This window comes from Cetorhinus maximus, chromosome 23 (genome assembly GCF_964194155.1).
Source record: "Cetorhinus maximus chromosome 23, sCetMax3.hap1.1, whole genome shotgun sequence".
In the NCBI taxonomy this organism is placed as follows: Eukaryota; Metazoa; Chordata; class Chondrichthyes; order Lamniformes; family Cetorhinidae; genus Cetorhinus; species Cetorhinus maximus.
The window spans coordinates 32,430,694-32,457,894 of NC_135901.1; positions in this window are offsets into that span (position 1 = coordinate 32,430,694).

Consider the following 27,201-nt stretch of genomic DNA (forward strand, 5'->3'; position numbering starts at 1 on the left):
TTAATACTTTAATGGCCTTCACCGGGCCCGGTTCCCGCGCCGGTCACCAACGGAACGATCGCGCGGCTGCGCATTGAGGTCGGGACGCTCCCCCTACGTCATCGCGCGTCATTTCCCTCTCCTGTCCGCCCAGGTGAAAATTCTGCCCCATGTGCTTGCTCCGAATTTGAAGTATTAGCGAGTTTGGGATGCGTTTTTTTGTTACCAACTGGGGAAAAAGTATCAAGTGAATGACTCAGAAGTCTACGGGAAGAAAAACCGTTTGCAACTGGGCCACCCCAGCAACAAGGTCTCTCTGTTCACCTTGTGGCAAATGTTCACTGAGATCCTTGTGTCTGTAAGGGCATTGCTGGGATAAAAGGAATAGCGGGAGCTTGAATCATTATCTGGAGTTTGTATTGAAATATTTCAAACTATTTTTTTCTAGTGTAATATACTTAATTTTCTTGTTTAATAACTGTTTCATGTTAAAATACATTGGCAAGGGCTGGTGAATGTGTTCAGTAACTGAGTTCCACGGTTTCTGAAAAAAACAAATTTAGGGTCCATGAAGCCAGGTTTCACTCTGGGATCTTTCTTGTCCAGTATTAACATCAGCTGGGATCAGCTGGACATCAAGGTTGATGCCAATTCAGGTTTATTTCAGAATCAATTGAACTATTTTTTAATGATCAAGCTGCCAAAATCTGAAGCCATTTGACAGGTAGTTAGGGCAAAATACCTTACAGCACAATAAATGTACAGCATTGAAACAGCTCCATAAGTGAATTTTGAAGAAGTTCCAGAAGCTCTCTGGCTAAAGTCATATAAAAGTGGAATCGATCTCATTTGCAATTGTTCTCCTTGAGATGTTACCAAACTCCTTTTCTCCATTGCACGTTCTCCTCGATGTAAGAACACCGGTGTTTCATTGGGAAGGACAGGTAAACGGCCCTTCTCACAGATGGAAAAGGCGAATGACCTCCAAAAAGTGCGGAAGTGTTGGTATTTCAGAATGCATGATGATCAAGAGAACCTCTTGGAGGTTGAAGTGAGATCGCCGGTTTTTCACTGCTGGTTGAAACCCCATGCATACACCGGGCATGTGTATCACCTCTCTCTAGTTTGGTACATGAGAATGAGGGACATCAGGTTCAAGCATCCCCGCTGGCCGCTCTGGTGAAGGGCCGCTCCATCAGTGGGTTAGCATATGAAAGTTCCAATCCACATGTGAGGTGGTGGTGTAGCTGTATTATCACTGGGCTGGTAACCCAGTGTTCCACGGTACATCTCTGGGGACTAGAGTTCGAATCCCATGGCAGGTTGTGCGATTTGAATTGAGTGAATATCTGGAATTAAAAGCCTACCTGGTTTGCTAATTTGGGTGAAACAGAAACTTAAAATGCTAGAAAAAAAGCTCAGCAGGTCTAGCAGTATTTGTGGAGAAAGAATCCAAGCGGACCCTAAGTGTCATACGGACTCAAAACGCGAACTCTCTATAGCAGCTGCCCAACCTGCTGACTTCTTCCAGCATTTCCTGTTTTGCCGTCAGAATTCCAGCTCCCGCAGTTTTTTTAACGTTTATCTTTTAAGAATATATCGGCGGATCAGTGTGTTGGAGGGGCACTTGAAGCTTTTCCTACGCAGGCTCACTGATTCCTCTCTAAAATGAAAGCAAAATACTGCGGATGCTGGAAATCTGAAACAAAAGCAGAAAATGCTGGAAAAACTCAGCATGTCTAACAGCATCTGTGGTGAGAAAGAAAGCAACAGGGTTAACATTTTGAGCCCTTATGGCTCTTCTTCAGAGCTCATTAACGTTAAATCTCTCTTACTCTCCACCGATGATGTTAGGCCTGCTGAATTTTTCCAGCATTTTTTGCTTTTGCCTCGCTGATTCCTGCTTGGGAATGCTCCTCCCGGCTGGAGGACTCAGAGGGTGGTTCTAAGAACATTGCCCCGCCATACTGAGCAGGAATAGATGGCGATAGCAGAGGAGGATGGGAATCATCTGCTGACCTCACTTGTGTCATTGGCTGCAGAGCTGGAAAAGGCCAAATGAGAGGAGGAAAGGATAACGCTTCGCATGATATTAAACTTCCTACCTTAAGTGCGAGTAAAGGTGAAGGGGTTGTCTGCCCAGGCATTGCTAAGGCATCAGCACTGCATTATCAGAGGCGTAGTCACCTTTCTGTGAAAGTCAGTAGTGAGGCCTTGGTGACCCCTGTACTGTCAATGCTCAATAGCCACATGCCAGATCGTGCTTCGGGCAGTACCATCTACAGTATAGGCTTGCAAGGGTGGTCGACTTTGTGGGCGTGTTCTAAGGGCATGTAACAATGAACATTTATACTTCTGCTGGAGAAGAGCGTTAATATACATGGCAAAGGCCAAGAACTGGAAAAGGCGTGCCATGCATGACTATACTGTTATGGCACAGCCGATGGTAAATGCTGGGCTGCTCAAAGTCCAAAGGGAAACTTGAAAGAACTGCCACAACGGTTTTGAAATTTGTATATATTTTGAGATGCGTGTCTCGAATTAAGTAGTAAGAAGACCACCAAGTCGTACAGGTTTCTTACAAAACTAAATCAAACCTTTATTAACAGAACACATGTTTTTAAATGTTTACATAGATCTACAAAGTACTAATATGATCACTTTCAAGTCACCTAATTAACAATACTCCCAGTTACACTTTCGTTAAGGCAACATTAAGACGCATAGGTTTTAAAAGACCCACACAAAGAAACAGGAGATGCCTTGAGAAATTCAGTTCAAAGTGGGTTTTCATAACTTCAGTTCATTGTAAACAGAGGCTTGAGGCATAGATGCAGACCTTTTTCAAGCTTGTTAGACCTTAAAATGCCTCAACGTACACACAGATTTCTCTCCTTTATGCATATTTTTCACTTTAAATGCAAATTCTTATTGTTTCACTATGCTTTTGGATTTTACCTTTCTAATCATAAAAAACATCTCTCATAGTATTAATTTTAACAGTGATCTTTGGAGAAAATAAACACATGGTTTCCGAACATCAACTGGCTAGGTGAGACACTTCAACCCTCCTTTACAAACAATCTAGTCAGGTTTATTTTAAAATGCATATGTCTGCCTTTACATCTTACATATATCTATTTAATATTTCAAACTTAAATTATATCCTGACACATCAAAGCCTTCAGCCCAGATTCATTTAATTCAATTAAGTCACAAACAGATATAGACAAAGAGACACAAACCCCACAACTACGCTCTTTAACATTGCATTCCAAAAACATTATGAGAATTATTATATCCAGACAATAAACAAGCTGTGGATGAAGTGGTGCTGCAGCTGGGAGGCCTGGAGGCACGGCAAGCAGACACTCATAGGGATATGGGTGCGGAGCAACCACAGAGTGAATGGCCGAATGTATGGGTACAAGGGTCACTCTGTGGATCACAAATCATCGTGCTCACGTGTGCACAATTTGTCAGAGAAAGTCCCAAATGCCGAGTAGACAGATGGAAATGCTGCCTTCTCATCGCTGATCTCTACCTTGTAAGAGATGCACAAGAGCCGCCAGATGCAAAGACTGTGCAACATTCCTCCAATTCTGAGGAGGAGAAGGGGATTTCAGAGGCTGTGCGCCACAACATTCCTTGCCAACCCTCATTGGCGCCCATCCACTTACGGTGGTGGGTGGCAGCATGGGAGGTGGAACCGGGTCACAATGCAGCGAGCAGAGCACAGGCTCCCTGGAGTGGCTGACTGGGGTAGTAGCAGTTTAGGCCACTCAGATTGGGAAGATTATGGCAAGGCCAGGCGATGCTCAGCCCCAGGCTACTGCCATGAATCTGAAGCATTCAACAAGGCGGCAGGTGGTTGCTGTGGGAGGCCTGTGAATAACTGGCATGCCTTCACGAGGCATTGCGCATCCGTGAACGATGGAGTAGTCCATCCAGGGCACGAGCGCGGCCTGGAATCTGGCTTGATAAGGTCAATTAGGGATGGGCACTGAGTACAGCAGTTGTCAGCAATTGTCAAACCGCATGGAAGAGGGATAATAAAAAACAATCCGCCTGACGAGCTCACCAAATGCTGATTCCAAGTCTATTCACGTCACCAGTGCCCTCGAGGCTAATGACAATTCACAAGAACTGAGTCAGCACAGGCAAGGGAACTGGAAACTAACGGGAAGTTGTTCGCAAGACTGGACTGTGCAGTAACGAAGCGTTTCCTCTACTATCTTAAATTCACCCAAGGGTAAGCATTTAAAAGGGGTTGCAACAGGGAAATGGGACCTCGTGCATCATGGACAACAAGCGGACAACTTTGGAAATAATGACAGTTGATGTTGAAGATTCTCATTTGCAAAGTCTAAATAATTGAACAAATAGAATCACTGGATATTTCACCCCATTCTTTAACTCGGCTCCGATTTGACTCTGGGTCGCAGCATAAATGAATGGGTTGCTGCAAGGAGCTGAAAACTGAAACATACATCCGGATTGCTGGTGAATGTAAGTGGGATCACTGAAATCAGAAGCTTAAGCGGACATAGAGTGTCCGTACAAAAAATAACCATTGTAACAGGATGAAGCTGCCCGAGATGGTAGAGAGTAAAACAATTGACATTCTTCGCTTCTCCAACTCTGCGTCACTCTGATTCCGTCCATTACCCTGGGCCCAATGTCACTTTCAGGCTCTATTTGCCATTAGAATGTACCTGAAGCTCAGAGCACTCAACAGTCAAATCAGAAAGAAAGGAAGAGAAGGGATTACAATGGACTGAACCCAGCAATAAGTGGCCAATGCAAGTGGAATGTAAATTAACAATTTAATACTGAAGAACAAAGGTACATTGTTTAATATGTGCCTAGGTTCAAATATAAAATACGTGAAGATATTTTTTACGCAGGTCAGTGCAGGCACGGTTTCTATCACACACAGCACCGTTTTCTCGGTGCAATATTTTACTTTCAGCTTCTGACAGTAAAAAGCCACAAATCGATCAAAGGTGAAAGCGACAGTTAACCAGGCAGAGCTTTCTATGCCCACATAAATTAAGGCAGAATGGAAGCTGCACACTGCCGTGATGGACAGGAAACTGAATGGGAAATAAATTCCAGCCACCCCGTTCCATCTTACAGCCGCCACCATGACCAGGAGATGTGTCACCGGCCATGGACACCAGATAGTTAGTGATACATCCGGAGAGACCACAATTTCTTCGAGACAAGATCACAATTACTGCCAAGATATCTGTAACAGAAAGGGAGAGATGGAGAGAGAGAGAGAGAGCTTTTTATCTTTAAAAAAAGCAAGTATAGGGAAGGAAGGGGTTCACACTCAAACACAAGCATTCGTTTTAAAGAATTATGTGTGAAATTTACACGTTTGAAACTGATCCTAAATAGTAAAGTATCCCTTACGCTAGAGGCAATTGTTTGTGCATTTAACGTAGTCATCACAATTAAAAATGAGGCAGGACAATGACACAGGAAAGTAAAGAGCTTTGGTGAGACCTAAAGGAGAAAAGGAAGAAAGCAAAAGCATATTGAAACCAGCACAGGAACATCGTACTTGCAAGAAAATCACACATCAGCAAATAATTACATAAATATCAAAGAGGGTAAATAAGCAAACAACCAACCATAAGTGAGGAGAACAAAATATAATTATTCCTCACTCAGGATTGAATGGGCTTATTTCAACCAATAACTGCAAAATTATTCCCTGTTGGATAAGTTGGCAGTCAGCCAGCCTGCTCAGAAATGTCCTCAGAGAAGGAAATGGAAGGACAATGAGCGTGTCTCTAACTTGGCAGAGGAAGAGTTGCGTAGAGCGCACTGGAAAGTCTGAGCCCTTCACCTGAAAATCGCCTGGGATCCTCAGTGTCGATCTGAAACTCTGGAGCAGGAAGATGCAGACCCTTCCTCTGTGCTGCACTGTACTCGCGGTGCGAAGGATCAATTACATCCTACTGTGGTTACTTGAAATGAAAACTTTGTATCTGAAAGGCGAGAATATGTCACCAGTTCTGGGCCTTCACACAATGTGGAGACAATAATGAAGATTCGAACAATCCTAGGCATTTCAGGGTGTTAGGAGCAGAAGGATGTCCCGGACCCAGCAGCCCTCAATTTAGAACATGCAAGAGCAGAGCTGGGCTGAAGCAGTGAGACTGAGGAGAGAGACACTTTGCCCTGTGAGTGAGGGGTACATGCCAATGTACCTTTAAAGGGCTACTGTTACATTGTTTTGAGATCTGTCATTGTCTCGGTTCCTAATAATGTTCGTTCAATAAATGAACTAAGTTCAACCGGGAATTATTCAATGGCTGCATCATCTCAGTCAGTGAATTGTCTTAGGGAATCATTCCACTGCAGCCAAAGTCAATGGCAGGAATTTTCTGAGCTGGCTGGCAGCGGACGTGAGAGGTGGCATGCATGGAAAGTATGGCGTGACCTGATTCATGGTGGCGTGAATGCAGATCGCGATCGTCTGAGTTTCCTGCCTACGGTTGGCACGGAGCTAATTGGAATTCATTAGCATATAATTGAAAGGCCATCCCACCGAGATCTTGGAACCCCGTCCTATTGCCCGGCCACGTCAGCTGGAAATCAGTGTGAGGTGTCTGACAACAGCAAGCAGGGGATGTGAACTTGGCGGCCATCACATTGGGGGGACCGATGTGAGTGAATAGCATCGTTTTCCACAGCTCCCCTATTGTTTACAGGCCTCAGGGGCGCCGAGGGACGGGATAAAATGAAGCCTGGCCCTAGAAGCAACTGTTGGGGGAAGGGGGAATAATGTTTGTGGGCAACTGATGCGTGGACCTAGAGGCGACACCAGAGGGTTTAGGGGTGTCTGGGGTCAATTGCTGGCCAACCTCGGAGGTGACTGATTAAGGGCGCGGTGTCAGGGGGCAAATGTTGGCCAGCCTCGGAGGCAACTGTTAAGGGGGGTGGTGCCCGAGGGCAAGCATTGGCCAGCCTCGGAAGCGACTGGTGAGGGGGTAGGGAGAGTCCGGAGGCAAGCTCTGGCCAGCCTTTTAGGTCACCATTGGCGGTGGGGTGGAGGTGGTGGCGGTGTGTGGGGGCAAGTTCTAGCCTGGCACTGCATCCCGCACACAGGCGATTGAGATGGGGACTGGTTAAGTGAGGGAAGTGGCCATGCATTTGGATACTTGTATAAACTGACCATGCCTCTGCAACTGAGTAATATGATTGGGGTTGTCTCCTAGCCTGCCCACCCATGCGAGCAACGCGAGGCACCAAAGGGCCACCACGCACTCTATATCTAATCCCCACACCCCTGTCCCCCACGTCCCTGATACAGATATTGTGTCCGCCACCACTTTAATCGACATTGGAGCCGTTGGACTGCACACATTGTACAATCTCCTCACCAACAAAGGCCATGGAGCAGTCACTGTTGGAAGTGCACACAGTCACTTGCAATCTCAGTATCCCGGTTTGGACCAGTGACCCCATGTCGCAGGTTGACAGCACAGCCATGCAACACACTCAACTCAACTCATCCGAGGAGTTATGAGCACTCGCTGAGACTTGCTCAGCGGCGGTCACACAGGGCCAGGAAAGGTGCGAAGCACAGCCATCATAACCACGTCTCTCTCTCTTTCATGCTGCAGGAGGACCACGTCAGTATCATGGATCTTGATGAACTGGCTGTATACCTGTTGGCCTACAGGGACCTGGGACTGAATCACCTGGCCACGCAAAGGCACGAGTAGCAACCTCATGAAGAAGGGGCAGCAGGGGCTCCCGCAAACGCAGCCCAGGAGTGACGGCAAACCGTGACTGGTCGTTGCCTAGCGACACCCAGGGTCTATAGATACTGCCTGCCAGTCCTACAGATGACTAAGAACGAGTATCACCCATGACTGCACGTGTTATGGGTCTTGGTGGCTTATATCTGCTACTTACTGCAGTTTTTGGTGCTAAGCGTACATGGAGGGCATCCACTTCCAGTGGCTGTAAAAGTGACCACGGTGCTCAATTTCTATGCCTCTGGCTCCGTTCAGGGCTCCACGCGTGACCCCTGTGGGGTTTCACAATCCACCACCCACATAAGCATCCGTGTGAACATGGATGCTTGCTTCTCCATGGCACACAACTTTATGTATTTAACCTTGCACTGGGACAGCCAGGATGCAAGGGCCATTGGATTCACCCAGGTCTTGGGATTCCCACAGCTACAGGGTGTGATTGACTACACCCATGTTGTGCTCAGGTCTCCATCGCTACGCTCCGTGGACTTCACCAACCACAAGAGGTTCCATTCACTGAATGTGCAGCTGCTATGCAACAACCAGAAACACATTCTGCAGGTGTGCGTACCCTTTCCAGGGATGTACGCGATGCCAAATCCTGAGTCACTCGCAGATCACTGCAACTTTCCAGGGTCCACAGAGGTGCAGGACTGGATCCGTGGGGACAAGGGCTACCGCAGAGGCCATGGCTGATGAGACTTTTGTTGCGGCCTCAGACTGCAGCAGAGCTTCGCTATTATGAGGCCCATGCTTGCAATTTGGTGGTGCAGACCATCGGGATGCTGAGGATGATGTTCTGGTGTCTGGGACGGTCTGGTGGAGCCCTGCAATACAGTCCACAGAGGGTGTCACACATTGTCTTCATCTGCCGCGCGCTTTACAACCTGGCACTGCAACAGGGAGAGGAGCTGGCTCAGAAGGAGATGGAGGAGCTGCATGTCTCATCCAATGAGGAGGACGGCTGATGGGGGTGAGGGAGAGAGCGTCTTTGGTGGTGACATTGACGGGAATGAGACTCACACAGGCAAGTTGAGGCAGGTCCACTCGGGAGGCACTCCTAGCTGCCATATTTGTGCAGGATGATGATGACATGCAGTGAGGTGACCCCATAGATCCTCACATCGCATTTGTGAACGTTTGACTCCAGTCTGGTTTATGGCAGCGCCAATATCCTTTGTGACAATGCTCCTGTCATGGAGATGCAGTGGAGGCTTTAATAGCCGCTTGGTTGCAGGAGGATGATGACAAAATGCAATGGGGACACTCGGTAGATCTTCACATAGCCTCTGAGAAGGTCTGACTCCAGTCTGGCCAAGGGCATCTCGCTTTTGCTCCTTGATGAGGGCCATCTCAGAGACGCAGCCATGAAACTTGAGACACATCTGATGCTGTGTCCACCGTCAGAACCTCAGCCCTTCAGGAGCTGCTGCACAGCATCACTGGTCTCTGATGTGATATGGACCAGCCCAACCTTAATGGTGCTGAGATCACACAGAGGTATGAGAAAACTCTGTGGCGCCTGCCATCTACATTCTGGAAGCAATGGCCAGCTGTGCCCAGGTGCAGGCATCAGAAATGCTTCCAGGGAGTGTGAGGCTGGACCATCACTGTGGTCTGAAGGCTGCACAGAGCACAGGGAAGAGGCCCTGGACTAAGCCACCTGCCTTTTATCTTGTGCAGAAAGTTTTCACATCAGAGCGACAAGAACACTGTTCATCGGAAAAAGGAGCCACAGGCAGATTGACATTCTTTGGAGTTTATTGACAATAGTGAACAGTGTGTACAAATGATCAACACCCATGCCCAGGCTGTGCAACTAATTCTCCTTAACTTTCCTAACCATTCCGCTACGCCTTGGTGCTCCCCGGACATCTACAGCAGAGGTGAAGGCAGCCTGCTGACTGTGACGCAATGTCTGTGATGGCTTTGGCGGGCGTCCTCTGGAAGGCCGAGACTTGGAGGGCCCCGGCCTGCATTCGAGGTCCTGCTGTGTGGCAGTGGCACTCTCTATGGCCTGTGAACCTGGAGCTGCGGAGGTCTCAGAAGGTTAGGATTCAGATGAGATGGTCACTCCCAGAGTCACCTGGGTGGATGGCCCCGGATGTACACCTGCTGATCCTCCTCCCAACGGCTGCCCGAGGGCCCCTGGCTGACTCCGTGAGCAGAAGGGGTAGCTGGAGTGAGCTGGAGCTGCCCAGCACCCCTCTCACGTGCACACTGTTGAAGGCCAATTATGGAGTCAATGATGGAGTTAAGCCCACGCAGCAACGCAAGAGTTTTATCCTGGACTAATGTCTCCATGGCGGCCGCCATCGTGCCAGTTTTTATCGGTGCATTGCAATGCCGGAGCTATCATCTCAGCCTGAATACAGACGGACTCCTCCATCGCGCCTTGCAATCTGAGGAGTGCAGTGGACATCCCTTCCTGATGTTCCAGAGCTTGCCTTTGCAGCTCTAGCAACAGTGACATGACTGAGTCCAGACATCTGACTCGGACTCAGCAACGTTCTGTCCTCCTGTATTCCTCTGAGTGCTGCGGAACTGGGAAGTCCCTGCCTCCACCTGCGGTGGGTCAGAAAGTGTGATGCACTCACCGGATTGTGATTCCGAGGTTGCTCTAAAGTTTGGTCCAACCGAGGTGTGTCTCTGCGCTGGTGGGAGGTGTGGGTGAGCGCTGTGGTGGGAGTAGGGAGGGTGCCTTCAGATTCCTCTTCAGATCTTTCTTCGGGGCTTGATTGGAGGCCCTGTGTCATGGACTCTGTCAGCTGTTTGGCAGGCGTGCCTACGAAAGCAAGCGGAGGTAATTAGTGCATGGCAGTGGCCTGTGAAAGAGGACACATCACTCACGGTATGGTTGTCTGATGGATGTTGCACTGCCGGATGCTCACTTTGGAAAGCACGGCCGAACTCACCTTCAGCAGAGGACTAATCCCGGACATTGCCGGCCAGCTGGATGGCTCTGTTTACAAATTCTGTCCGAACTTCGATCTCTGGCATCCCTCCACCTGCTTTCGACTTTCCCCTCCTGTTGTGTGCCAATTTGCCTTTGCGTGGAAAGAGATGGGGAGAGTGTCGCAGGACACCTGCCGGGCCAGACGATAAGTATGCCTAGTCTGTGTGGGTGGTGAGTGGTCCCATGGACGGGATGAGGGCAATGACGGTGTGTGTGAGAGAGTGACTGGTGATGTCCTTTGCACTGGCAGTGAGTGAGGGCCCTGTGGATGTGTGATGGTTTTGTGAGTGTGTGAGTTTGGAGTGATGAAAAGAGTGACTTACCCTTTTTGAACGGAAGAGATCATTCATCCTCTTGTGTCACTGGGTGGGTGTTACCTTCTGCAGGGCATTTACGCTGACCACTGCTACCATCGCCTCCCAAGCTGGGTTGGTCAAGTTGCTGCCCATTCTGCGGCCAGAGCGGGGGTACAGCATATCTCGTCAGGCGTCCACAGCATCCAGCAGTCGCTCGAGGGACTCATCCTTGAATCGCCACTTTCCGGGCAGGCATCAGTTTTTCTAATCCACAACTGCAGATTCTAGTACAAATTATTTCCTCTCTGCTCCTCCCACAGCTTCAAGTCCCCATGTCACAAAATCCCTAGCACGTTTTCAAACTGAAATCCAAGCTCATCACCTTATTCTTAACATTGTTTTCTTCAATCCCAGATCCATTCCTCATTCTCCCACGATCCCAATCCAAACACAGGCACATCACAAAAATGAAGTCAAGCTAGTACACTCCAGTTACAATTAGAGGCTGGATGTGAACTTTGGTTCAATTCAAGATGCTGTCTCTGGCTCGGTTCAGTCTTTCACTCACTTGTTCCTCTCTCCCTTCTCTCCTGCAGGTCCTAACTCTAATTTCCCTGAGTTTTACAATGACTGGTCCTCTCCCTCTGCTCCACGAAGATGCTGACTCTCTTTGGGTTCAATTCTGCCCCCATTGTTTCTCATTCTTCTATCCTCCCTGAAGGTTCAGGCTCTGGCTGGGTTCAGTTCTGCATTCACAGGTTCCTCTTCCTCTCATTCCTGAAGGTGTTGCTTCTGACCATGTTCATTCCGATGCCCCATGTTTCAGAGAGGATGGCCCAGATCTTCCAGAAGTCAGCGGTTCCTGCTTATTCTCAACCCACTGTCTCCCTCTGTAGCAGAGAATGTTTTGCCAGATTGAGGCTCGTGGCCCACATGGGGCGATGCTTAACACAGACATTGGCACCGTGGTGAAAACACAGCATCTTACGAGGCTGAAGCGTCCCTCCCTCCCACCCCCAAAAGAAAAACAATAGCAGGCAATAAGGAATCACATGGAATGCCGGTTTTTGTTTCAAGGGAGCTAGAGTGCAGGAATAAATAATTGTGGTTCCAGTTTTGCAGGGCTATCGACCACATCTGAAATACTGTGTGAATTTCTGATCACCATGTTTAAGGAAGGATATACTTTCACAGGAGGCTGTACACCGGAGCTTCACTAGAGGGATGACTGGCTTGTGAGTGTTGCCTGATTATGACAGGCTGATTAAATTCCGTCTCTATTCTCCAAATCTTTGAAAGAGAGAGGTGGAATTAGTGAAACACATGATTCCGAATGGGATTGACAGGATGGACACTGAGAGGTTGACCTCTCGACATTTAGAACATGGGGCACCGCCTCTGCATAAGGGAGTGGCCATTTAGGACTGAGGTGAGGAGGAATTGCTTCCCTCAATTTGCTGTCTATCTTTGTAATTCTCTAAATGAAAGGTATATGGATACTCCATCAGTGATTTTGTTTAAATATGTGTTGGAGACCTTTTTCTGTCTGGCAGAGTCAATCGATATGGACCGTGGGCGGGAAAGAGGAATTGAAGCCTGAGATCATTCATGATCGTATTTGGATAATGGAGCAGGTTTGGTTGGGGGATGGCCCACTCCTGCTTCTGTCTCTTTTATCCCTGTATACGCCAGGGAATATAGGTCTGCTCTGATAAATCTCTCCTCAGAGGACAATCCCCTCATTCCAGAGGAAAAAAAAAGCCTGCTGGACCGGGTCTGAACAACCTCTAAGGAAGGAAGCCCAAACTTATGTAGGGAGTCCAACATTGCACAGAGCATTCCAGGCCTGGTCTTGTTGTGAGACTCCTCAGGTTCTATGACGTCATCCACCAGCCCTCGATGTGCAGAATTCAGGGGCCTTAACCACTTCAGGCTTTCCCGCTTGTTGTAACCTCACATGACTGCGAAATGGCACGAGGAAACTTTTAAATTCTTTCTCTTTATTTGACACATGACATCAGTCCAAATAACTCCAAACGTCAGAAGGAAGTCAATCTGGTCCTTTCTATTTCATATAATTGCTCCATCGACATTCCCAGTGCCTTACTCACTTGTGATCTCGCATCTGCCTTTATCTGTTTAAATCTTGCCCATTAAACATTTCAACTATCCCCAATTTGTAGCACAGGGGCATTTATTCGGGAAACAGTCCGCACTTCAGTAAAATAAGGAAGAGACAATCTCCTCTTGCATCTTTTTACTCTGCTTTAATCTTCTGTAGTAGCTTTAGCTGGTGCTACAAAGTCAAAACGATTAAAATTTATCCTCGTAAGAAATGCATTTCCTCCTTCGGGATATTGGAACATTGTGTGAATCAAGCAAACAGAAACACCGAGATTGATGGAAGCGTACAGAGAGACAGAGAATTAGAAAGATGGACTGTCACGAAATTGGCTGGTTCCACTTAGAACTGTAAATTTCGTGGAAGTTACAGACAAACCGAAATGTAAAAATAACATCCCGGAGCGGTTTAAAGCTGAGGGAATTGATAATCATTGACTGACAATAACGTCTCCGTTCACTTGATTATATTAGGAAATGATAAAGGCCATATCAGCAGGATTCGAGTCTGCCTGGGCAAAGACCAACAATTCATTCGGTCAATCGCCTTCAGCACTTTACACGAAATGTGGCTTTGATAAAAATGTCTTTCCGCCAAACTGGCCATCAGCTTTTTTTCGGATTTGTGGAGGGTGAGTTGGGGCGGTGAATGACGTAGGAAAAACCAGCCGTCCTGTTAATCAGTCAAGGGCGCCTCCATGCCCACGATGAGGATGCTTTCAAAAGGAAAGTGAATGGGCACTTGGGGGAAGACATGTCGATTCTATCAAATGGTTTTGGTATTGGCTGTGTTATATGCTGCAGAAACATGGGCAACATACAGAAGGGGGAAATTTCGAAGACTAATGCTCAGATACATGTCTGATCTGGTTGAAAAGGAAAACATTAGGAGCCAGTGCAAAAGCCTTTTGGTAATGATTGTGGAAACATTGAAGAAAATGCCGAAAAGACATTGTTTTCACATCTGTGGTGAAGTGAGAGAGGACACGGGGTGAACAAAGTGATGGAGGCTGGGTTACCAGGAAGAAGGAGAAAGGGTGGTAAATGGAGGAGCGGGGCCGAGTAGGGACCTAAAAGAGAATTTACACATGTACGAAGGGGCCATGGCTGAGGTATTAAATGAATACTTTGCATCGGTCTTTACGAAGGAGGTAGATGCTACCCAGGCCACGGTGACAGAGGAGGAAACTCTGTTACTAGAAAGGTTCAAAATTGACATGGAGGAAATGTTGAATAGAATGTTGGTGTTTAAAGTTGACAAGGCACTGGGATTGGATCAGATGCATCCAATGGCATTGAAGGAAGTGAGAGTAGAAATTGCAGGGGCACTGGCTATAATCTTTCAGCCTTCCCTCAGCGGAGATGCCAGAGGACTGGAAAATTGCAAACATAGTTCAAAAAAGGCTGTAAGGATAAGCCCAGCAATTACAGACCAGTAAATTTAACTTCAGTGGTGGGCGAGTTTCTAGAAGCAATTACTCAGCATACAATTAGCATTCACATGGAAAAATATAGGTTAATAAGGAAGAGCCAGCGTAGATTTCTAAAGAAAACGTGTTTAAATAACCTGGTGGTGCTTTTGAAGCGGTAGCAGAAAAGGTCACTGAGGGCAATGCTGTTGATGCGGGGTACATGGAGGTTCGAAAGGCATTTGACACAATGCCACACAGCAGACTTGTGAGAAAAGTTATTGCTCATGGAATGAAAGGGACAGTAGCACGTGGATACAAAATTGTCTGAGAAATAGGAAGCAGGGATTAATGGTCTATGGATATTTTTCGGGCATGAGGAAGGTTTGTAGTGGAGATCCCCAGGGTTCGCTATTGCGACCCCTACTTTTCCTGATATATATTAATGAAGCAGACCTTGGTGTGCAGGGGAAAATTTCGAAGTTTACGGATGATACGAGTGTTGTAAACTGCGAAGAGGATGGTGTGGAGCTTCAGATGGACATAGACAAGTTGGTGGAATGGGCAGATAGGTGGCAGATGAAGTTCAATGAGGATAAGTGAAAGGTGATACCTTTTGGTAGGAAGAATATGGACAGACAACATAAGATAAGGGGTGAAATTTTGAAGGCACACAGGAGCAGAAAGACATGGGTGTGTATGTGCAAGGATCATTGAAGTCGGCAGGACAGGTGGAGAGCAGTTAATAAAGTACCTGCTGACCTGGGCTTTATTAATAGGGGCATTAGGTACAAGAGCAGGGAGGTTATGCCGAATTTATATAAGACACTCTTTGGACTTCAGTTGGATTATTGTGTACGGTTCTGGGTGCCACATTATAAGAAGGGTGTGAGCACATTGGAGAGAGTGCAGGGGAGTTTTAAAAGAATGGTTCCATGGATGTGAAACTTCAGCTATGAGGAAAGGCTGGAGAAGTTGGGACTGTCTTCCTTGGAGAGGAGGAGCTAAGAAGAGGTTTGAAAGAGATCTTTAAAATCATGAGGGGGCTGTACAGAGTAAATGAGGAGAAATTGTTCCCGTTCGCCAAGGGATTGAGAACGAGAGGATGCAGGTTATAAGTGATTCGCAAAAGAAACAAATGTAACGTGAAAAACAAACTTTTTCACACAGCGAGTGGTTCGGGTCTGGAAGTGTGATGGAGGCAGGTTCAATCAAGCCATGCAAGAGGACAACAGATGATTATTTGAATATAAACAACGTGCAAGGGTGCGGGGAAAAGGCGGGGCAATAGCACTGGGTCATAATACCCATTTGGAGGGATGGTGCAGACACGATGGGCCGAAGGGCTTCCATCTGTCCCGTTCAGATTCTGTGATTCTGTGATACAGAGAAAAAGGTCTAAAATGAGATGGAAGGATGTTGTTGCGAGAGACTTAAATGTAACGTGAGCGAAAAAAAAAAAGATGGATAACAGGAGGTGAAGAATAGTGGTCAAACAGCACTGGCGAGGGCACCAAGCAAAAAGAAATTGAGTGGGCTATTCTATCGAGGGCAAAAAAAAAACCCACAGACAGGTGCTCCTAGTGCGGAATGTCATACATTTCTTTCTGCAGCTCTGTAATATGAACACACACCAGGACACAGAAATATAATTTTAAATGAACCCAGTTGCACAAGTGCCAGATGGAGTTTTCCAACACTCTACTAAAGCTGAACTAATATATTGTACTACCGCAGTTCATTCACAGCTGCGTCAGAGCAAGACTTGCGCTGGAAGTAGCAATCAATTATTTGTAAGTAATGTTGGGTTAATTATAAACTTTAATTATGAACTTCATTCAGAAAAAATGTTCAGATATTCTTCCATTCATATTTACGACATTTAATGAGCATGAAAGTAAAGCAGAGCAGTAGAAGGGACAATGCAAGCACATAACCCTCTCTTTCACGGCTTAATATTTTGGAAAACAAATACACAGAAAGGGTAAGTTCCCCTTGCATACGCCATATGATTATAAATATCAAGATCACATGCTCAATAACTGCACATGCTTTATTTACTTTGCTTGACTTCCTTTACTTTCCTCCTCAGAGCTGAAGCAAATGCTGGATTCACTTTCCAGTGCATGTGATTGCTGGCTAATTTGCTTAAAATAGCTTCAAGTGTACTGAACCAGAAACAGGCAGCAAGAAAAGGCGTGTGGAATTTTCAATTTCCGCAGCTTTTACATTCTTCCCAGAAACAGAGCCGTCGTAGTTTTCGACCTGAGTCACTGAAAACATGTCACAAATAACGTAAAGCTGAGACTTCCCTGAGGAACCTCAATGCTAGACTGACAATACATGAACGTCCAGCGGCTTGCTGCTTTATTTCATTGTGGTCGCCAGCCTTCTGGTCAATGTGGTTTCATTTCAGAATCAAATGTATATTTCACAATAATCAATAACATAGAGCCTAAACTACTTCCAAACTTTCACTGAAATGGCAGAATATTAGTTTGTATTTACGTTTATGAAAACGTGCTACTTCTTTTTAGTAAACTTCGATTGAAGTTCAATGTCTGGGCAGTTTAAAAGCAGACAAACGTGAAATTTTCGTCTCACTCAGTTTTGCTCCTTTAGACAATACGAAACTTGTTTTTCCAATGCACATTCTCCTGAACGAAACAACAATGGTGTTTCATGAGGAGGAACAACTTTGTGAAGCCCGCTCGAGAGATGGACCTGGGTAATGTTTCCCTCCCACCTGGGTGTGTTGATGCTTCCGAAGTTATGAAGAGCAGCTTAATCCCTGCCCACACATAGAGCAGTTGAAATGTCACTCCAACGTGTGGTCTTGTGGGTGAGCCACTGAGAGCAGGTGAAATGTTTCATAATGTGCCTTCGCGGAAACTCTTGTAGGGTGACTGAAAATAGGAGCAGATGGAGTGCAGCTCAATGGTTTGAATGTGCGCATGGGTCAACATGTTGGAGGCCCTTGCGGCACTTTGAGGTTTGGAGCATGTGATAGGGCCAAACGCCGCTCTGATTCCATAGACAGAAGGCCTGAATGATCACCTTCCACACTGAGAGGCAGTCTACTGGCAGCGGCAACACCCCGTTCGACCGGTCCTGCTGATGCCTCAGCAGGCCGGAGGAATGAACAACTTCATTCCTGCACACTGGGCAGGCCAAAGACCTCGCCCCGATTTGGGTCCAAGAGTGGCTCAGCATGTCGGTAGATTTCAGCATCCCTTCTGCATTGGATTCAATCCTGTCCCATTACACTGTGTGCAGGGTGTCAGGAACATGAGGCGTTACCCTCATAAGCATGGATCCTAAAGTCCTAACTCACCCACCGTTTGCCTGCCTCGCAACCCCCCACCCCTCACTACACTAGCTGCTCAAAACACTCTCTCTCTTTCTCTCTCTCACATCTCTCTCACTCCCTCTCACTCTCTCGACATATTATTGCACTGGGATAATCTCAATCCATTTTATTTACAGGTACCGGACTTTATTCCCTGGAACTCATGATTGGTCCTTAAGGAATTTGGTTGCATTTTGAATTAAAGCAAAAAAGCAATGTCACTGGCAATGCATGTAATGGGCAGTGCGTTTGCCAGCTCCATTGACATCATGCATGCCTTTGACGGAAGAACAACAATGGAAACCCAAGTACTCGCCGGAAAACGGAGCTCACCGCACAAGGGAAAGGAAAGAACTGAGGTGGAATCACATACGTGCACTTCTTCACAGGGGTCGAGAAAGACGTGCTGGAAGTGGAAGGTATGCTGGCAATGCCCAATTTAAAGACGGGTGTGCAGCCCCGAAATAGAGAATGACCCATGGATGGGGACAGGAGGCCCTTTGCTGAGCACCGAGCATAGTGCTGGCATATGAACCCTGTTCGCAAAGTGTTGTCGATAATGAATAGCCATGAGCGCAGGTTGCCTCTCATCACTTTCATCTTTGTTGCAGGCCATGAACAACAACAGCCAGAAGTGTAACGGTACTGCAACCCTGAGGAGGGCGGTCTGTGAGGATGCTGCCCGTCACATCACCCTGCACGACTCCTATCGTTGAAGACAGCATCCCTTTGTTGGCTAATCATATTCACTAGCGACAGTGCCACAGTATCAGCACAGAGGCAGCCAAAAAGGCGACAGTAGAAGTGACGGTTCGGAACAGTGAGATTTGGAAGACGGTAGGAGCGTGCAGCGATGCTCAGCTTCAGGGTGAGTATAGAACTCTGGATTGATCACTGAGGTGGCAGAGGCTGGTGTTGCAGAAGGAGATCTGTGAGCACCGCCATAACATCAGGAGGCTGCGCACTGTCGTGCTTGGAGCATGGAGGGAATCCTTTGCTATGAATGCCATCAGGACTCTGTCTTCAGAAGGAGATTTGCGGATGGACACTGAACTGGACCTTCCAGCTACGCTAACATCCCATCAAGGATAAATAAATCTCGACCAGCCATAATTCTCCTTGTCAAGCCATAGATGCGATGACTCCAGGGCTATGTCATCAGTCCAAAACTCAATATCACTGGACCCTAACAGAAACTTGCGAGCATCAGTGGCCTTGGAACCAAGGGTCACATTCTCAGGATACGGGGTAGGCCATTTCTGACTCAGGTGAGGAAATTATCTTCACTCAGAGGGTGGTCAACCTATGGAATTCTCTACCACAGAGGGCTATTGAGGCCGGGTCACTGAGTATACTCAATAAATAAATTTATAATTTATTAGGATATTAGGGGCATCAAAGGTTATGAAGAGAAAGCGGGAACATGGCGTTGAGATAGAGGGTCAGCAATGAGAGGGGGGAACTCATAGAAACGTCTAACATTCTAACAGGACTAGACAGGGTAGATGCAGGAAGGATGTTCCCGATGGTGGGGGAGCCGAGAACCAGAGGTCACAGTCTGAGGATATTAGGTAAACCATGTAGTGCTGAGATGAGGAGAAATTTCTTCACCCAGAGAGTGGTGAGGCTGTGGAATTCGCTACCACAGAAAGTAGTTCAGGCCAAAACATTGTATGTTTTGAAGAAGGAGTTGGATGCAGCTCTTGGGGTGAACGGGATCAAAGGATATGGGGAGAAATCGGGAGCAGGCTTTTGATTTGGATGATCATAATGAACGGAAGAGCAGGCTCGAAGGGCCGAGCGGCCTACTCCTGCTCATAGTTCCTATGTTTACATGTTCCTAGGTTTCAGTCACTGCTACCGTCAACTGCTTCGTCGCCGCTGCGCAGTGCTCACCAGATTGTGTTCCTGTCGCTAGCCGAGTGTACCAAGCCACCAACACGATGGTCCTTGCATGACTCATCACATGCTGATTCAAACTCGAAACAACCTCGACGCTGCTGGGAACACCCCAGGCTTGAATCTGCATGGGCAGGAGAACTGGAAACCTGCAGTTCGAGTTTGCACTACGGATTTGTTCAGTGATGCGGAATGCCTTCTACATCCTGATGGTCACAGGTGTGGTAAGATTCCAACAGGCAGTGGACTTTGCAAAGGATGTTTTGTGTGACATGAACAAGTAAAGGAACTGTTGCAGTTGAATGCAGAATTCACGTTTAAAGTCTGGGTTCTCAAAATGTAAACAATTTAACAAATAACCTCAGTGGATACTTCACGACATTCTTTAACTCAGCTTTGAATTTACTCTGGACCCCAGCATAAATGAATGGGTTGATAGAGGAACTCAAAAACTGAAGCATATACCCGCTTTCCTCCAGAATGAATGAGGGCGCACTGAAATCGGAACCTGAGAAATACGGAACTTTTGCAATTCGCACATAGAGGATAGTGGCAAAAAATAGCGAATATAACAGGATGAAACTACCCGAGATGGCAAAGAGTAAAGCCATGGACTTTTTTCGCTTCTCCACCTCCAGATCACTCTTATTCTCCCTATTACTCTGGGCCCTGAGTCTCCTGCGGGCTCCATTGGCCACTAGAATGTGTCTGACAGTCAGAGCATTGAGCAGTAAAATCAACACAAATGGAATACAGGGCATGAGAATAGAACGAATCAAATCATATGCGGCCCATGCTGGTGATGTATTAAATATTAATTTTGTGACACAGAACCAGGGTATATTATTAACTATGTACAACGGTTCAAATATGAAGAACAAGAAGCTATTTTTTACACAGCTCAATATGCAGACAACCCCTATAACCCATGAAGCTGTCTTCCCGGTGCAATATTTTATTTTCAGCTTCTGGCAACAAATTGCCACAAATCGATCAAAGGTGAAAGCGACTGTTAACCAGGCAGAACTGTCGATTGCTGAATAGATCATGACAGTACGGAGACTGCATATTAGTGTGATGGACAGGAAACTGATTGGGAAATAAATACCAGCAATCCGGTTTAATATCACGCTGGTGATAATGACCAGGAGGTCCGTCACTGCCATTGAAACCATGTAGTAAATGATACATCTGGAGAGACCACATCTTCTTCGAGCTAGAATCACAACGACGGCCAAGTTAGCTGTAATAGAGGTAAGGGGAGAGAGAGAAGGATGGAAAGGGAGTTTGAAAGCAGGAAATTTATTGTCCAGAATCCCAACACAACCATTCATTTTCTAAGATTTTTCATGAAATCTAAACATTCGAGATGTGACCCTGAGTTGGAAACTGTCACCTAATTTAGGAATGATTATATCCATCTGAATTAAAATAATCTTCGGAATTAAAAGTAAATTAGGTCAGTGATGGCTGGGTGGTGGTACAAAAACATTGTGCATTGAGAGGAAAGTACCAAATATTCACCAACGGGCCACTGTTACATTCTTACACATCGGTCAACAACTAGGCGCCTTATGATTATCTTCAATAAACTCTCATAAAAATTAGGTCGAAAAGTGTTGAGTGGCTTGGATCTCTTCAAACAGTGAATCATTTGTGTGGATTACTCCGTCACTGTCAATGCCAATAACACCATACATCTAGAATTACACCATAGCACTGATGCGATAATTCACTCACTGCAGGAATAAGGGAACATATCAACATTTACACCGATCTGACGATTGGATAATTGACGCACAGCAAAGGCTCTTACAACAGCATAGGTGATGGCATAGTGATTAATAACCCAGACCACCAACAATAATACTCTGAGGGTCCAGGTTTGATTCCCACCACGATAATAAAAATATACAATGGGAAAAAAAAAGCCTAATGGTGACTATGACACCACTGTTGTAAAAACCACATCTATCGGTCTTACCGACATACGACAGCAATGTGGTTGACTCTTAATTTCCCCCTGAACAAGGAGCAATAAATGCTAGAATTAGAAATAAATAACAGTGTGCTAATCCACTCACAGACAGGACATTTAACACTTTAATAACTTTGCTGTAATTCTGCCCCAGCAGCATTGCCAATGAAACCATACAACACGGCTTCATTTGCACCCAGGTAGTAGCCGTAAATGGGAGAAAATGTATAATTAAAGCGGTAACGTTTTTAACAGTTAGACAAACACATTATGAAACGAATACGCCATGCTGGTAAAGGGGGGAAATGACAGTCCTAAAGAGCAGAAATGTTAATAATAATTCCTAGAAATTCTCTCAATAGTCGGAGGATGCTATAACGTTAATATAATGAATTAATATACTTAGCATATAATATGACACTGTAAAGGAGTATAAATTATGTCAGTGAATTTGAATGATTTCTGCAGCAGAAGAGACCGCTTTAAATTGAAGAATCTGTTTCGTGGAGAACCGCTACTGCTAAAATGGGAGAAGTAATACAGCAAAACAAATAAGTCCCGTGATGGTAAGTTAACAATGCGTTACCTGGAACCCCGATAGCTGCAAGGACGGGATAGTAAATGGCAAAGAGCAGACCTCTTGGCGCTATATGCATTTCTATCAGCTCTGAGCGTGTTCTGCGCTACTCTGAGAATTACAACATTTATACATGATCTGAGTGCCCAGGGGAAAAGAAAGTTAGGCTTTCTTTTACATTAATTACATTTATTTGAACAAACAGCTGCGGCCCGGATGATGTTTATGTTTTGATGGATTTTTTATTTAATGGTGACTGACACAGTTCTGTAGTGTAACGCAAAGAGACAGCAGTATTATGCCAGTTACCCTCCTTTATACAAACTATTGATCTTAATGCTGATATTAGTGTCAGGCCAAAACACTGCTGTTCACTTCTGACTGTTGAGATCTGCAAACCCACCTTGGGAAACACAAACACGTTCTCACTCCTGATCATTATTCAGTTCGCCTGATCACTAGTCAGGTGTTAGGTAGATTCAAATCCCTCTGAGGCTGCACACCAACGTTAGAGCAACTCTGAATGCATTCATTTTGGGCAGGAACAGTAAAGTACGCTTAAATTGGGAGCTCACAGGCCCACGCCTTCATGATTAAATTTACCAAGGACCGACCCATGGCCATTGTCATTATGTGGATATCACCAGTTCACCGTGGATGGGTCCAGTGCAGCAGATTTGCATTCAGTGTGGGCATGTCCAGTTGAGCACAGGTGCATTTGGCTTCGACGTGCCCTGTTCAGCATTCATAAATTCATTGTAAACTGTTCAAGTTAAGAATAGTCATATTCCATGTCACGTGTTCAGACTGCAGTGGTTCCGTTCAATGTGGGACAGATCCATCCCACCAACTTTGCATGTCAGCCAGATAGGTCGATTTCACCAAGGTTAAATTCAGTGAGGTCAGGTCCAATTCAAAACGATTATATCCAGCGTTGGCAAGTCCTTCACAAAATTCTTACATTCACTGTACACTGCTGTCTTCAACACACACATATTTTTTAGTTGACAATATGCTATTTAGCAGGGTTGCTTTGAACGTGAACAGTCCCAGCTCAATGCAGATGTTGCCATAATGAGCAGGACAACTTCAGTGAGGTCATAACAAGTCTGAAATAAAACCTAAAATGCTGGAAATTCACAGCGGGCCTGGCAGTATCTGTTACACAGGTGCTCCTGAACCTGCGCAGTGCCCCCAGAATTTTCTCTTTTTACTTCAGATTTACAACATTAGCTGTGATCAGCTTCTATATTTAGTAGCTGAGGGACAAGTTCAATAAGTCTCCAGTAATTCGGCACATGCCTATATGGGCACCGTTTCATTATGTGGTCACAGGGCATTTCCTTACTGATTCATTCTGTCTCCACGCACCCGGTTAAGAGTGTTTACATGTGATTTGGAGCCGCCCCATTCATTCTCTTCCCACCTCCATTCGTGACACTTCTGATGCCCTCCACCACGTTGACCGTTTCCGGTTCACTGGCCCTAAACCTCCGCTTATCAACACTGGCATCAAGTCGCTCTACCCCTCCATCACACGCCAAGATGGTGTGAGAGATCCCTGTTTATTTTTTGAACTAAGTATCCCCTGCCTGTTAGAATTTGCTCCCACTTTGGAGAACTGTTTTCTTCTTGATATCATCATCATGCCCTCTCCCTCACATCCCTTTCAGGCCTGTCTAAGGCTCTAATAGTGGTGCTCCCTGGTCTCACACAGACCTGGTGAAGGTGGTTAACTTCCCCCCCATCCCTCAATTTTCAACCCCCCCCCCCCCACCCCCACCTCCCCCCACGGCTTCACATGCTCCATTTCAGGACTTTCCCCAATTTCCTTCCTCGAATGTGCTTTGTCAGTTTCTGGGGATGGACAATGAATGTTCACTAGAAACACACTAACTCCCGGAGCGAATTAACTTCAATTCATCCCATTTGCATACTGTAACCGTTTTATTCTAATCGCCCATTTTCTCAATCTAGGTTGCAACTGCTCTGGTGATGACACCTTCCTTATCAGTGATTTTGTTAGGCCTTCATTTACCTCAGCTTGGAATTTCCACCACATGTTTGGGTGAAAGATCCCAGGTCCGTGTTCACCCCATTACATTGACCTCTGCTCTCAGCGCTTCTGCCCTCCAAGAACAATAGTATCTTACCGCTTCACCTCACCCAACGCTCCACCGGCCACAACCATTAGCAAATAAACCAGTGCACTTTACCACCACATCCAAGGTGATACACCACGTAACATTTCTTCCTCTACCTTCCCTGGGGTATTTCAGGGGCGAGGGTTTCGTCCTCAACTCTGGTATAGTTATCAATAACCACCCCCCGCCCCCCACCAATACCAGAAAAAGTTAACTACTATCAAGTTAAGCGGAGGAAATGCAGCATCGGACTTTTTGCCTCCACGTTCCAGCCCCCATGGACAAATAATAATTTGCGTGCACCTCTTTCAATTTTTGCACACTATATTATCTGCTCCTGAAGGTGCCCTCTGCCCGAAATGATCCATTCTGGCCTCTTCCTTCGGGCCCCTATGACACAAATGTCAACCTTCAGCCAATTGCATTCAGTCCAGGTGATATTCAATACTCGGTTGACGGTATTGGATTCAGCAATAGCAACATCTCTCAGCCCGAATAACCTCCATGCCACAGCTCTAAAGAGTTGTGAGCCATAACTAGTCGCACTCGGATCTAAGCTGTTGTACCATGCCTAAATACTGGTATATATCAGAAAATATGGAAAATTGCACAGCTGTGTTCTTCCAGCAAAAAGCAGAAAAAAAATCCAACATGCACAGTTACCGCCCAAACAGGCTAAACTCAACCATCACCAAAGTGATGGAAAGCCTCATCAGCAGTGCTACTAAGCGGCACTGATTCATCAATAACCTGCTCAATGATACTCAGCTTGTCTTCCACTCAGGCCTCTGAGCCCCTGGTCCCATTACAACCTTGGCCCGAATGTGGGCAAGAGCTGAATTAATGAGGTGAGGTGAGAATGATTGCCCCTGATATCAAGGCTGGATTTGACCTATAGAGCCCTTTACGAGCCCTTGGCAAATCTGTAGTAATTAGGAATCGTGGGAAATTCTCTAGTGGCTTGTGTAATGCCCAGCACGAAGGGGGATGGGTGTGATTGTTCGAGGCCAACCTGCAGGGCATCGCTGCAGAAATATCACAGGATAGTTTGCTAGCATCAATAACATCAGTTCAGAAGCGGGGATGTTCGCTGATGATTCCACAATGCTCAGCACCATTCCTGACTCCTCGGATACTGAAAGAGAATGTGCCCATGCGCAGCAATCCCTGGACAGTATGCAGGCTTCACTGGAAACGTCGCAAGAGATATTCGCGCCACCTAAGTGCCATTCAATGGCTATCTCCAACACGGAGGAAGCGAACCACTGACCCTTGACATTCAATGGCATAGTCAGCACCATCAACCTCCTTGGGGCTGTCAATTGACAGGAGGCTTAGCAGGAATCGCTGAAATGCTATGATTACGTTGCAGGCCGTAGTTTGGGAATTCTGCAGCGACCAAGCCACCTCTTGGCAGCTGCAAACCTGGCCACCATCTATTAGGCATATATGTAAAATGTAAACCAATTTCCGCGGCTTGCCTGGAAAATAGTATCCAATCAACACATAAAGAGGTCAATACGGTTCAGTAAAAAAATAACAGCCCGCTTGGTTTGGCCCCATCCACCAGCTTAGCATTTCACTTCCCCCAGTACCCGTCTACAGTGGCAGTCGTGTGAACCATCTACAAGATGCACTGCAGCAACTCACCAACTCCATTCCGCAGGAACATCCAACCCTGCGATATCTCCCATCGAGAGGGGCAAAGGTGCGAATGCACAGGAACGCAATGACCTGCAAGCTCGCCTTTAAGTCAACCAACATATTTCAAATCCAGCAGCTGATGAACGCCTCAGTGGCAACCGAGTGTTCACGGAAGGTTGTGATAAAATGGTTAATATCAGGCTGCTGAAGAAATGACAAGCAATTATTTGGCATGTTCATATCCACTATTGTATCTGCTCAAATTACTTCATGCTCCTCGGCTGGCTATGCAGACGTAACCTTAGAAAAGAAAACTTCTAGATCCAGCAAAATGAATTATTCGACACGTTAGAGGGTGATGCATTGTTACGAGGGAGAACATCCCTCCACTGACTGTTAAGAAATGCCTCTTTTAATCCCCAGTACCTGTTTTTCTCGTGTACAAAGCATGGTAGGCAAACATAATACAATTAATTTATTTACTAAAGGGTGCATAAGCAGATTTTTCACTTTCAATGATGTTGTACTGATATCAATGTCCGTTATTAGTAGTCTGTGATATGAAATTAATATTGTACTGCATGAAACAAATTGCTGGCTATGTGCATAAGCATTAGTCAACTCTTGACGATAAAATCATCACAGTGGAAAGAAATTAATGCTCAGAATGAGATTTTTGGTAATTGTCTTAGATTTATTTTTATTGCAAAATGTCTGCATTATTTAAAAGCGAAAGAAAATCTACGTTGGATAAACTTTTTCTGCGCATTGGATTTTCACATGCTTTTGCTTCAGCGAATCTTGAACCTCCTTAGTTGCCACGTTCTATTTCTTCAGAAACGGAGGCCAGCAATGGACAGGTATTTGATAGACCTCTTCTGAAGAGCCAAAGGATGTTTTACTGCGTTGAAAGCGCCATTTAAATGAAGGCAGTTTTGTGTTCATTCTTTATACCGCGTCTCCAGCCATGAAATTTCGAAGATTTGCATCCACTAATAATCCGCTTTGGATGTTCTGCCTTACAGAAATTATGATATGATCAAACGAAAAGGATGTTCCAGGCAAGAT